Consider the following 13,213-nt stretch of genomic DNA (forward strand, 5'->3'; position numbering starts at 1 on the left):
TACATTCTTGTGCAGTAGTAAATACTTAGTCAGATAACTATCATGTAGGAAGACACAATAAAAATCAATATTAATCAGAGCTGACAAATGCTTCCAGTAAATGCTGAAAACCCTCGTGCTCTAGGTGTTCCCTTTAGTGCCATTTTAATCTTTTCTGAGTAAAACATTCCTTATTTCTGATACCAAACAATGCTCTATTTTAGGATTTTTCCACTTTGATATCTACCTCTTAGCATGAGAAACTCCGTCTTTGTCATCCTGGGGAGAATGTGTCTGTTTTGCTGAAGATTTTCTTTTGGCATATACATCACTGCTAATTTCTTCCCCCTCACAACCCACCATGAACTGATGGAAACATTTGCCACTTCTCTAATCTTGTCCATGTTGCTCCAGAAACTCAAGTATCCAGCCCCAAGCATGCATTTATACATTTTGCTACTCCGTGGCTACAAGGTACACACGGTGCCATTGCTCAGCAAAGGAGGAAATGTCTGCTCGGTTCCTGTGTGAGGTTGCTCATCCCTTACAACCTGTAGGTCCATGGTGATAGTTAATGCCTTCATTTTATAATCTTCATGGCCATATAGGTGCTGATTCTGTTCTGAATTCTTTATATAAGCTTATTTATGCAGCATTTACAACCCTACGAAGTAAACATTCTTATTATGCCATTTATTAATTATGAAACTAAAACAGAAAAGTGGGCATGTCTATAAGTGGAAATTATGCTTCAACAGTCTGGCTTTAGCCTCCTCCTTATACCTCTCTGTACATTTCTTGGCCTCACCAGCCAGGCAGGAAAGGTTGAACACTAAAGACTTCTCAACCCCTTCATTTGTAACTTAGGAAGAGAGGGAAGAAGAGAAAAATAAGCCCTACATCACCAGGTGGTGCAGAGGACTAAATGATACCATATTAGAGTTGACCTCTGTACCGGTTATGTTGTCTAATCGTTTTCCAGTTCCGTGTGATCAGTGCAAGTTACACAAAGGAATAATAATGATAAATAAATTAGTAGTAAATTAATAAGGAGCACAACTCAGAGCCAGAAAGCCTGTCCAGGACCCCTGATTTTCTGTGGAGCTGTACATTTAGAAAGAATGAATTCTAGCATGGCCTTTTTTCTTGAAAACACTTGGATGGGGATCATCCACACTTAATGATTCCATAGAGGGTTAGAGAAAGAGCAATTATAACAAGAATGGATTAAATGCATATTGCAGCAATTATACTGCTAAATTAGAAAATTCAAAAATATATACAATGATCCATAGAATATTATAAGTTGTCAAAAACCTCCAACATTTCCAAATCATGTACTGCAGGAAACAAAGAGGAAAAAAGCCACCCATTTAATCCTTCCCAGCGCTTCTGCCTGGCTCTTCTCTTTATTACATTATGAGATTGACTCTGTATCATTATCTACTATTGTCGCCTTAATCTCCTAAGCCTTGGCTGCTGCTAATGCGATGCCAAGAACTGCTACAATTTGCACTTTTTAGCTGTATTAGCCCTCCATTCTCTTTTCCTAACAATGCTCTATATCCACCACTGATTTTTCTTGTAGATAATAAGCAACTTAATGGTTTTTATGAATGAGTAATGCATTGATGTGAACTTATCGGAGCAGAGGTGTCAACATAAAAAGAGTCTTATAGGAACAACAGCAGAAATAGCGATGTTAAAGTATCTTAGATATTAAAAACCAAATGTGTTTGCCAGTTTGAAACTAGCATTGGAAACTTTGCAGTATAAATCCTCTTCACAAGTACTTTTTAGGCTTTACTGTATTTTAATTTCAGGTCTCTTTTAAAATAGAAAAAATGTGATAGAAATGGTAATTGTCTGATTTGGCATTATGCATTGGATACATACCTTGGAACAGCACACTACCCCACTAAAATGTACAATTATTATGTATAAATTAAAAACAAAAGAGCCAACATATGAATATAAGCTGGACCACTGCAGAGCTCACAGCTCAGATCCCTGCTCCTTTCCCTGTAATTGGAAGGTGTCGCATCAGATTCTTGAAGGGCGTGATTCACACATCTAAATGGACCCTAGAGATCCATTCCATGTTAGGAATGTGAAGTGTCACAAAAGGTCATGGTATCAGACATCTTTCCTTGAACCTCTTCAATGTGTTTCTACCACCAACCAAACTCACACTGTCCTACGCCATCTAGGTCTTTAATAATAACCACAGAACCCTACAGAGCCATGTTGTGTCTCTCCTTTCCCTTTCCCCTTCCCTGGCGTATCATTCATCCACATGATAAATATTTGTTGAGTACCAACTATGTTCAGGCCCTGGGCATCATGATGAATGGGCTATCATGCTGCCCTCAGAGAACTTAAAATATACTCATTTGTCACAGGCTGCCTTACCTCGTTAGTTATTTTCCTTCATGAGTTTGTCTTACACAAAGTAAAGGTTACAAATTAAAATTATTTTTCTTCCTATATATATTTCACCTAACAGGAACTTGGTTGAATGAGTACAGTGGTTCACCATCAGGGAAGAACAATGTTGGGTAGTGTTAAGTATCCCGAAGAAAAAAGTCACACCTATGGGGCATGTGTGAGACATGACATCATTCCAGGAGGGTAGTTTCTAAGCATGGCTTTGAAAGACATACAGTAGATCATTTCATTGCATTCCACATAGAGCTCTCGGAAGGAAATTGTAGCCATGGTCTGTCTTCATCGTATGGATTATGACCCCACGAGAGTAAGATAATGGCAGGATCAAACAGACTTTTCAGCGGTAGGAAGTGACATACAAAGTGCACTTATCAGTGGAGTACACCCTTCAAATTAAAAGAAACAAATATGAAAAAAAGTTTTGGAATGTAAATATTTGTGATTAAAGCAGGATTCAGAGTATCAAAATATGGCTAGCCTGGGATTTCTTAATCCAAGCTTCTTGCTCAGAGGAGAGCAGGACTCAGGCTGAAATAGTGCAGTCCACGAGGGGTTGTCATCATTTGCTGTCACCCAGGAGAGTCCCAGGAAACATTTCTTTGGAGATACCTTATGGTCCTTTACTTTTCCTTTCAAAGACTATGGTTCCAACTTATAACAGGCAACCATCCCAGATCTTTGTTTTAAAATAAGTCTATATGAGCCACAGGAAACTGGGATCAGAAGTGGGGCAGTCCTGAAAACTGAATTTATCGGTTTTTGAGCTGTGCTCTCAAGATAACCTCAAACGTAAATGTAAGAGGGAACAGAATATCGATGCTAATTTGTCAACTGTAATCCAGTTGTTTAGCTGTTTACAGCCAACATAGTTTTACAAAACTAGGAACATACATGAACAAACCTAGACCGGAGAAGAGAGTTCCTTTGAATGGCATTTGATTATTATTTTCTCTCTTCCTCTAAAAGGGGAGAGGGAGGATTAGAATGGGAACAAATAGCATTGGCCTCCATTACACACACACACACACACACACACACACACACACACGCTTACTATATACATATATGAAAATATACATAGTGACCTACATGTGCACATGTGAACAGTGCGCACACCTAGCAGCACATGTATGAATACACATATTTAACACACACATGCTCACCACGACTGACAGATGAGATCTCCATGCTCCTGACCTCATAAACCAGTGAGCAGCAGTGACTCTCCTCTTTGGGGGAGTTGGAAGGAAAAAGAAAGACAAAGTTGGTGCCCAGGAGTCTCTGAGTTGCTCTTACTCAATCTTTCCACAGCCCTTGACCTCAGGAACTCCAGAGAGTGAGCGCTGGGAACTGCAGGATGAGGACTGAAGGCCTGCCTGGCCTGTAGAGGAGACTTAGCAGACTTCATCTTAAATTAACAGAAGGAAAGAAGCAGAGGGAGGGAGAGAAGGGGAGAAAGAAAAACGGCTGAAAGGAAGGAAGAAAGGAAAGAGGGAGGGAGAGAGGAAGGAAGCTGGCAGTGAGCTCAGTGGTGGCTCCCTCTCCTAGCATGCAGGAGCCATGGGGTTACTCCCCTGGATTGTGAGGTTGAGAAAATAGAAAGAAATCCTGGGGCTTTGGGCTGAAGCTTTAAGGTTAGAAGAAGCCTGAAAGTAAAGCAAACATGACCATTGTTCTGATTTGATGTTGCAATTATAATATTTTAAATATGGTAACAAAGTATGCTTTAAAAGCCACGTTGGCTCCTATCTTCAGTTATGTGGTTGCCTTACTTTTCCAATTCTCCTTCCAACCCCGACTAGCAGCATGCTACTGCCCACTTTTGCAGGCATAGGCACTGAGGCTTGGGAAATGGGGTGATTTGTTTCCTAGCTGTTAAGGACAGCAAGTGTTCTCTCTTAATTTTTATTTAGAAATCTTTATATAAGGAATAGTAACTAGGCCATTAGTAAAGAGTAACAAATAACTAAAAAAAATGTGGATTAAATTTGCAAAATCAAACAGAAATATTTTGCAGAGGACTTTTGCAGAAGCACATGAAATGAAAAAAGAGGTAGAGAAGGGAAAGGAGAGAAAAGAAGGAGTGAAGAGAAGGAGGAAGGGAGGCGGTGGGGGAGAAGAGTGGGAAGAAGGGGAGGAAAGACTAAGCACTTGAGCAGGTGACAGAAAAAGACACATAAGGTTCTCAATGACAGCTTTAGGACAGGCGACTCCTCAGCCCTTCAGATCCTGTAGATCTTAACAAAACCCTGAAAGTATAAGCTGCATACCAGACCTGGAAAGTTTCACTTGAAACGAGGATGTAAAACCTGACCGTTTTCCTGATTTTATGTTGCAATTAGAGTATTTTAAATACAAAAATAAAACGTGTTTTAAAGTGTATTTCTTTGTTTTGTTTTTTTTTTTTTTGTAAGTAAATCAGTGTATGATCTGCATAATTCACTACAGGTTTTCAACCTAGGTTCCTGGTCCTAGATCCTCTGGTCCCAGGGAACCGGAGTCAGAGCCACAGTTGGCTCCATCAGAAAAACTGCCCCCTGCCCTTCGATCATATCAGACTCCTTAATCTGCAACCAAAATGTTTTACAAATCTGGTCTCCAAATAGTCCCCATCTACTGTGAATATGCAGACAGCATTCTGTCTGCCCACTGTCACTAACACCATGCCCTGACAAGAGAAGGTGACCGATCTCTTATGGCCCGTATAGCGGTGTCATTCTGGTACGTGGGGAGTTCATTAAAGGTTTATTCGGAGGTGAAATTTTACCCCTTTCCTGAAGTTGCAGATATATATTGCGAGAGAGAATATCTTTTAAGTGTTCCTAATTGATAGCATGGAGGCAGAGTTACAGATGGTCCTTATTAGGAATTCTTTTTCTTCTAGAAAATGCAGACCTCTTCCCCCCACCCCCTAGCAACAGCGATCTAAGGATGATTGAACGGTCTCTTGTGGATAAATGTATTTACCTATGTGAAGATCGGTTTCAACTCAGCACATTCTTCTTGTACTGGTGAACTAACCTGTAACCTCTCAGGGTGTTGACATCTCTTCAGCTCTTAACTCGTGTGTGTGTGTGTGTGTGTGTGTGTGTGTGTGTGTGTGTGTGTGTGCGTGTGTGTGTGCGTGCATGCACTCATGATTACATGTATTTTTTATGAACTCAGAATCCAGAAGCTAACTTAGATAGAACTTTATAAGCTTCTCTTTTCCTTTTATTCCTTAAAAATTATAACTACTTGCATTATCCCACACATACATGCGTATGTTCATACACACACACACACATACACACACACCAATTTTATATAATAATGTACCTGTGTACAAGAGAAATTCAACACAAAGGTGATAGAATTGTTCAAAGGAAAGAACACAGGAGGATGTTATGAAAAGGCCATTGATTTCCTTGACACTAATTACAACCCCAAATAACAATAACTACAAGTGGAATCTGTGTGTGTTGACAGAGCCTAGATGCAGGGACCCTAGATAGAGCGCAGGTTCCTAATTAGAAAATTGTCTCTGATTTTTGAAGTCTTGCAATTTTTCTTCGTCTGTGACCTTTCCATCTTGTCTTCCAAAGGAGGATTAAAAAAAAAAAAAAACAAAGAAAGAATGCCTGTTGATCTTGCCCTAATGGTGACTGTGCGTGCTCTGTTGCTCTGTGGGAAAGGGGTGTTTTGCTGGGCCAAAATTTGCTTATCATTAGCTCAGTCCTGTTTGCAGCCTGTGAGATGTTAATCCATAGAACACCCAAAAGTGATGGATGCATCGCAAGTGAGAACAAACTAGAGCAAGTAATTTTTTCCTCATGTGTCTCTTACCTCTGGCAGACGGGCGTACTTGCTGATATAACATAATTGACAACATTCCTCCCTCAAATGTGGGTCTTATTCACTTCTCCGTGATCAAAAAGGAAACAATCCTATCTTGAAGTTACAGATGAAACGTTCATTTTACCATCTTTTTAAAGGCAAGAGGATCAGACATTTCAGAGAAGGAGCAGCCTGAAGCTTAAGTCTTTCTCTTCCTGCTTTTTCTCTCTTCATTCTTTTCTTCCTCCCTTGATTTCTTCTTCCTTCCTTCTGTACTTCAGTTCCTCCTTCCCCAAACACAAATAGTATCAGATGCTAGGGGTTCAGTAGATGAAACTATGAAGCTAGACAGACTTTTCAATCTGTGCAGCTTGCCTCCTATCTGAATAAAACATTACCACTCATGCTGATAAATAACTCAATCCCAGTCTCATACTCACCTCACCACTGGGACGTGGTGGGAAGTGTCAGGTCTGGACAGCAAGTTTCTGACACAGTCACGGGCTTTCTATGGTGGTGTCTATAAGTCCCTGCTCTCTGGACTGATGGTGTTTAATGCAGCATTCTCACCATGTTACTGGTCTTTAAATTAGGGTGGATTCCACCTAAACAGACTCTTAATCCTATGCAGCCGGTGGATCTTGGAGCTCTTGTATCCCACCCAGGTACAGAAAGCAGTCTCGGAGGAGCAGTGCTTCCAGGGCTTCCAAATGCAGTTTCTCTACCATGCCTGAGTTGCATCACTTCTGGGGATAGTGGTTCAACATTTGTAACCAGCTTATCATAGTTCTTCCAAAATTAGTTCTTCTGGTTGATAAAACACAGTGAGCAAGGACTTGGCTAGCAGAATATATACCAGGATGTGACCCCCAACATGCCATCCTCCTTCTAAAATGAGGTTCTTAGACATCTTAGGTTAGAACTAGTTCTTAAGAACCAGTGTGCACAGTCTTGGACAGTTTCACATGCGTGAGCATCCAAGTGAAACCCAGAATGTGGCCCTCAGGCCACTTGGCTGTTTCCCATTCATCTGCACAGCCAAGTCCAAGAACGGCTGGAGTAGAAGCCTTTCCTCAAAGCCTGTGCAAAAGCTCCGTCCAAAAGGAGCAAGTCCACTGCTCAGTCTTTCATGGGACCCGAGCTCTCTGATCTTGTTGCCCAACCATTGGCATGCGATACACTCCTTAGATTAGATTTTTTTTGCCCTCCATACCTATATCTAGCTTCCTCCTAAACTGATCATCTGTTGCAAGATCACTCTTCTTTAACTCTCATGCAGGATACAGTCGGGTGTAGTTGCATACTTCTTAACCTGATGAGTTTGGCACACATGCATTCACTAAACGTTTCCTAAATGCCTACTATCCCCCGGAAATATTTGCTGGTAAATGTAAATTAGTAAACCAAACTCCATGCTCCTAATGCAGCGGGGAAAAAGAAGCCATAAACAGGTGATTATGCTGTAGTGTGCATGGCCATTAGAAAGGGAAGAATGAACCCATGAGGATCCCAAACCACTCAAGGAAACAGGATTATCCTGAATGCAAACTTAGGTCAAGTTCAGCTTGCTCTTTACCGTGTTGCTGCATCTCTGAGGACTAGTTTTATACCTAGCTCCTTCTTTAGTGGAACTTTTTTCTTTTACTGTCTGTTATTAAAAGTTTTTAAACTAACCTAACATTTTCTAATTTAACCTAATGAATTATATGTGCGTGTGTGCGTGTGTGTGTGTGTGTGTGTGTGAGAGAGAGAGAGAGAGAGAGAGAGAGAGAGAGAGAGAGAGAGAGAGAGAGAGGTACATGTAGATGTGTGCATATTTGCTTGCTTTCTGGTACATGCCTGTAATACTTGGGCACATGGAGGCCAAAGATTCATGATGGTTGTCTTGTTCAATCACTCTCCACCATATTCATTTCTGAGGGGTTTTTGTCTGTTTGTGTGTTTTTTGTATTTACCTCTATTTTCATTTATTCCAGTATAGCATTTTATTCACTACTTGAGAAGTTGATACATGTACACCGTTATTTTGATCATCTCCACATCCACACCCCCCTCTGACTCCTACAGACCCCCCACATTTACAACTCACATATTTATCCAATTTCTTTTCCTTTTATATACATATATATATATATACACATACATATATATATATATATATATATATATATATACATACATACACACACACATATATCCCACTGATTCCAGTTGGTGCTGCCTATGTTTATATGGGTATAGGGTCATCTGCTGGAGTGTAAGAAGCCTACCAGGGACCACATCTTCTAAAGAAAACAGACTGTCCCTTTCTAGGTTGCCACCAGCTGACAACATGGCTGCTTTGAGTTCATGACTGCACTAGCGTGTCATTTCTAGAAGACACTGTTTCTCATCAGCCTTCCTTGTACAATCCTCTACCCTTCTTCCACAATGTTCCTGGGCGCTGGAGGAGCCTAGGTTTCAGGGCTGTGCTCTTAGTTGTCACTTTCTGCATTTTGATCCATCATGAGTCTCTGAGTTAGCCACCATCCACCGCAGGAAGAAGCCCCCCTTCCAAGGGCTGACGGCTGCAGTAACCTGTGGATATAAGTCTGTAGAAGGCAGTTTGGTGTGGTGTTTATTTAGCAAAACAATAGCAACGCGTTGTCCCCTAGGATCCGTGCTCTCCCTAACCACAGATTCTTTTCAGTTATAGGCATGAGTTCCCCATTAAGCAGGCTTTAAGTCCAGCAGAGTTCCGTTGTTAACCCAATAGCACGCTTGCCGCTTTTCCACCAGTCAATACTTCTCCCCAGGCTGCTCCTTATTGCAGCTTCCTGGACTCCAGCAGGGTGAGTCCTGTTGACGGTTCTCCTCAGCTTAACCCTCCAGGTCACAACTCTCCGAAGTGTGTGGTGTCTTCAGTTGTACAGTCTCATACCAGGACCTGGCCACCTTGTTTCTTTAGACATCTTCTTCAATTGGCTCTGGAGATCATTGATGAGGCTGAGCTGGCTAGCCAATGGGCGCCAGAGCCTCATTTGTCTCCATCTCTTCAGCATTAAGATCTTACTGGCTGGACCAGGCTTTCCGAGGAATCAGGATCCAACCCCAAGTCCTCATCTTGTATGGCAAGCATCTGACCAACAAAGCCATGTGTCTAGCTCCCCAGTGTTCCTCTCCCAAGTCTTGTTTAGTTTCCCTGTGACTGCATCCATCTTGGCCCAGACTATACAGTATAAAGGAAATCTGACCACAGATGTGATTCACAGCCCAGACACCCACAGCCTTTCAGCAATATGACTTCTGAAGCCATGTCCGTGTGAAAGTGTCTTTGAGGCTGGAAGTTCTTTAGGTGATACCAAAAAATGATCTGCAGTGTTGGCTTGCTCTACCTTCTAGACGCATCTCTGTGTTCTAAGTTCCTGAGTGAGTGGAGGTATTTTCCCATTTCCAACACGAGATATTTATATTGGTTAGAAAGCCTATGCACTTAGAAATATGTTTTGACATCAGTTAATTATTCCATTGACTAGAAATCTTTTATCAGGTAGAATGTGGTTAAAATTGAAATGCCAGAGTTTATCAAGTTTATCTACTCTGTGTTCTTGATTATTTTTTAGTGTAGATACAAACAAAAAAAGATGTTCCTTTGATAATACAACCTAAAGGTCTTTGGGGGACCTCCATAGTCAATGTTTCATTCATTGTCTTAGTTTTTATCATATGATCACTTGCAAATGTCCTGCTATTGCTTCCAATTTAAATGTAGTTCTTTTCGTTGGTGCTTAAGTAATATACAATTTTTTTTAAAGTCTCCTATGTGTATATGAGTTTAGTGTCTGTGTTAGGAAAAACAAACAAAAACTCAGGTTATGACATTCTAGTTCATGTGTTTGAGATATAATTATCCAAAAAGTGTTCTCCCCTCTCCCAGATAACAAAAATCGTTGTGAGGGAGATTTTGGCACATTCTGTACAGTGAGGCAATGGGAGAGCTCACTCCACACATGATAGCATCCATCTACAGTGCTGTAAAGAGGTTCCATTATAAAGACGTAGTCTGAAATCCTAACTCTCCTCTCAGTATGTGCTTGTAGATGATGTAAGTTACTTTTTGGGTTCATTTCCAGTTTTCGTCTGTTCCCATTCTTGGATATTATTTTTCATTTCCAATTAAATTGTTAAACTCCAGTTACATGGAAAATGTTACCATGGGAAAACTTAAATTTATTTACACCACATCTAGTTCTGGCAATAACAGTGATATATAATGTGGCTTCTCGAGGCTTCTCATGTCATAACTTAAACAGCCTTGACACTCACTGGCATTAAGCAACCTACTCCAAATAATCCATTTTACAGTTTTGTGTTTTCCTACTATCATAGAGCTAATCAGGTCATAGTAATTACTCCCGCTTAATTCACAAGAATTCTAAAAGGTTGTATCATATAATATTCTACCATGGAATGTGTCTCTGATAAGGAACCAGCCACAAGAAAACCTATTCAAGCGGGAATAGAATCCTACAGCCCCACCTCCTAAGCAACCGATCTTTGTTAAATTGTAGTCGTTTCTAGAAGCTTTGTGTTCCCGAGGACAGGAGGTGAAGCTGTGCAGCTGAACCAGCCATGGGCCTTTCCTTTGTTTTGGTTATTGTACAAGGAAGCAGCCGTAACAAATTGAACAGGTGTTCCTGGAAAAACAATTCTGGAAAGTATCCAGGGATTGAGGGGATGGGGCTACAATTTAATTAATGGTCCGGTGACATGCATGCTACTCCAGACAGTGTGTCTCTGCTAGCTTCTACCATACTGTAAAGTTTGTGAGATTTGCTTACATTTCATTGAATGTCATTTTGTTCTAAATGATGTAGTAAAATAATTCAATCTGAGGGTTCTCTTTAAAATAAAAACTAAAAAAATCTATAAGACAGCTTGAGTTTGAATGTCGTTTCACTCTCTAAGAGGTCCATTAAAGCAAGGGTTCGTCCCTTTTACCAGTGAATAAATAAAACACTTGTGCTAGCAGAGGCACCAACTCAGAATTCGGTAGGATAGACCTTATGTAGTAGTTTTGAAACAAGATCTAAATTTATGATGCTGCGAGTTCATTAATTTTATTAGCATTGTATAAGAACACAAGTCAATTTATGGGTTTCAGGTAAGTCTGAGGTGTTTCGGCCTTTGGGTTGTGGTCCTTTGCCGCAGGACATACAGTTTGAAGAACTAGGTAGAAATCACCTCAGATTCATTTAATTAACATTTGCTACCTGGCCTCTGACAGTTCCCCAAATGGTTCACAAGCAATTTAAAACAGAGAGGTAGGCGTTGGCTTGGTTCGCTGTGAATTTAATTTTAGTTAATGGGGTGCCCGGTATGGCTACCAAGAAAGAGTGAGTGAGTTACTAATGGCACAGGGTCCCCAGGGAGGTGACAGTCACGCTTTCATTCAGCTCTGAAACAGGGGACACGGTTAACTAAACATGAAGCGTACACATCCCAGCCACAGCAGGGCGCTTTATGCGGCAGCTCCCTCTGATTTCATAGGAGAAATAGTTGAAGAAGCTGGCACTGTCTGCCCCGGAGAAGACAACAAGCAAACCCTGCTAAGTGAGTCCAGAGGGCTGCTCCTTGGGGGAGTGCCGAGGAAGACATCAGGAAGGCGAGGACTGGGAGGCAGATGTGTCTTTCTAAATGTGAGGATGGACTTGGGAGCAGATACATGTGTTCCGAAATGAGCTTTCCTGTGGTCCAAGTTGACAGCCATGTCCTTGGAGGTCTTCAAGTGGAAACCAAGAAACTCTTGACCACCAAACCCCTGCTGAGTGCTCCTCAAACACCTGTGGTATTGGCGAAACGTCACCATCTTATTATTTCCTCACATTTAAAGCGTATTCATTGTTCCATCTGGGAAGTGCTTGTCCCAATCCAGCACAGTATCCCCGAAAATGTCTTTGATGTGAATAAAGGAAGGGGAGACTAAGAAGTGGAATTGAAACCATATATTTATTAGTCTGTTCAGATAGATTTTTACCAACGGTCTTAGTCAATCTTGTAGGCATTAGGAAGGTGTGGGGGAATTAAATGGATTACTGTTCCAGCTTTGAGCCTAAGTAGTTCCAAGAACTGCAGGTCAGACGGAAAAAGAATGAAGACCTGGCTGGCTGTCTCTTGAAGAACTTAGCATCTTTAAAATCTCCCCAAGACCAGCCAGACCAACGTGAAGATTTAGAAGTCGAAAGGAAATAAAGACCTCGCTACTTTCTCTTAAAATTACCTGGGGTCTGAAGCTAGATCGCGTTAGGTGTGATAAAGCTGGTGGAAAGCTTTGACAAATTACTAAAACCCTGGAGACTGCATGATCCCTAATAGGAACAATATGAGATGGGGCAAAGTAGCCAGCTGTATTCCCGGACTTGGTATTTTATTTTGTGATTACTTTGGATTATAGCAAGATTTTACTACTAAAATTGCTGCATTCAATATCAGAACTATTTTTTGATCTAGAAAGAAAGTTTTACCCAAAATATATCGTCTTACCCAGGTCACCACGTTCTCTGACCTTGTTCCATCCAGGCTCCAGCCTTTCTTTCTCATTGTCATGCATGTTTATTTTATAATACAACTCAGTGAGAAAAAAAAACAGATTCATTTTATAGAAAATTGCTTTTCCCAATCTTTTCTGGAATCTCTTTTGTCTGTTACCCAGGCAATATCTAAATTATTACTTTTCCCTCCAAAGCTTTTACCAATTTGCCAACACAAGATGACTAAATCTTTTTTCCATTATCTGGTTTTTCATTAGGAGGGGAACTCCCCAAATTTATTTCTCTCAGCTTTTTTCTCACTACTAATCCCCATGTGTCTCAAGTGTATTTATAATAAATATCTTCATTATGAGTAAGGACATTCAGTTTTCTGTATTGCCTCAATTTCTAATGAAAGCTATGCCAAATGACCAAGCGCCCGTCCCCCACAGGAAAGCCTT

The 13,213-nt window shown here is 40.8% G+C and overlaps 1 protein-coding gene across 3 annotated transcripts in view; it reads left to right on the plus strand.

Annotated features, from left to right (window-relative positions):
- Positions 1 to 13,213, plus strand: part of Pard3b (par-3 family cell polarity regulator beta) — a 1,014,383-nt gene that overhangs the window by 726,934 nt on the left and 274,236 nt on the right. The window lies entirely within an intron of this gene.

Source organism: Microtus pennsylvanicus, chromosome 17 (assembly GCF_037038515.1).
Source record: "Microtus pennsylvanicus isolate mMicPen1 chromosome 17, mMicPen1.hap1, whole genome shotgun sequence".
Lineage (NCBI taxonomy): Eukaryota > Metazoa > Chordata > Mammalia > Rodentia > Cricetidae > Microtus > Microtus pennsylvanicus.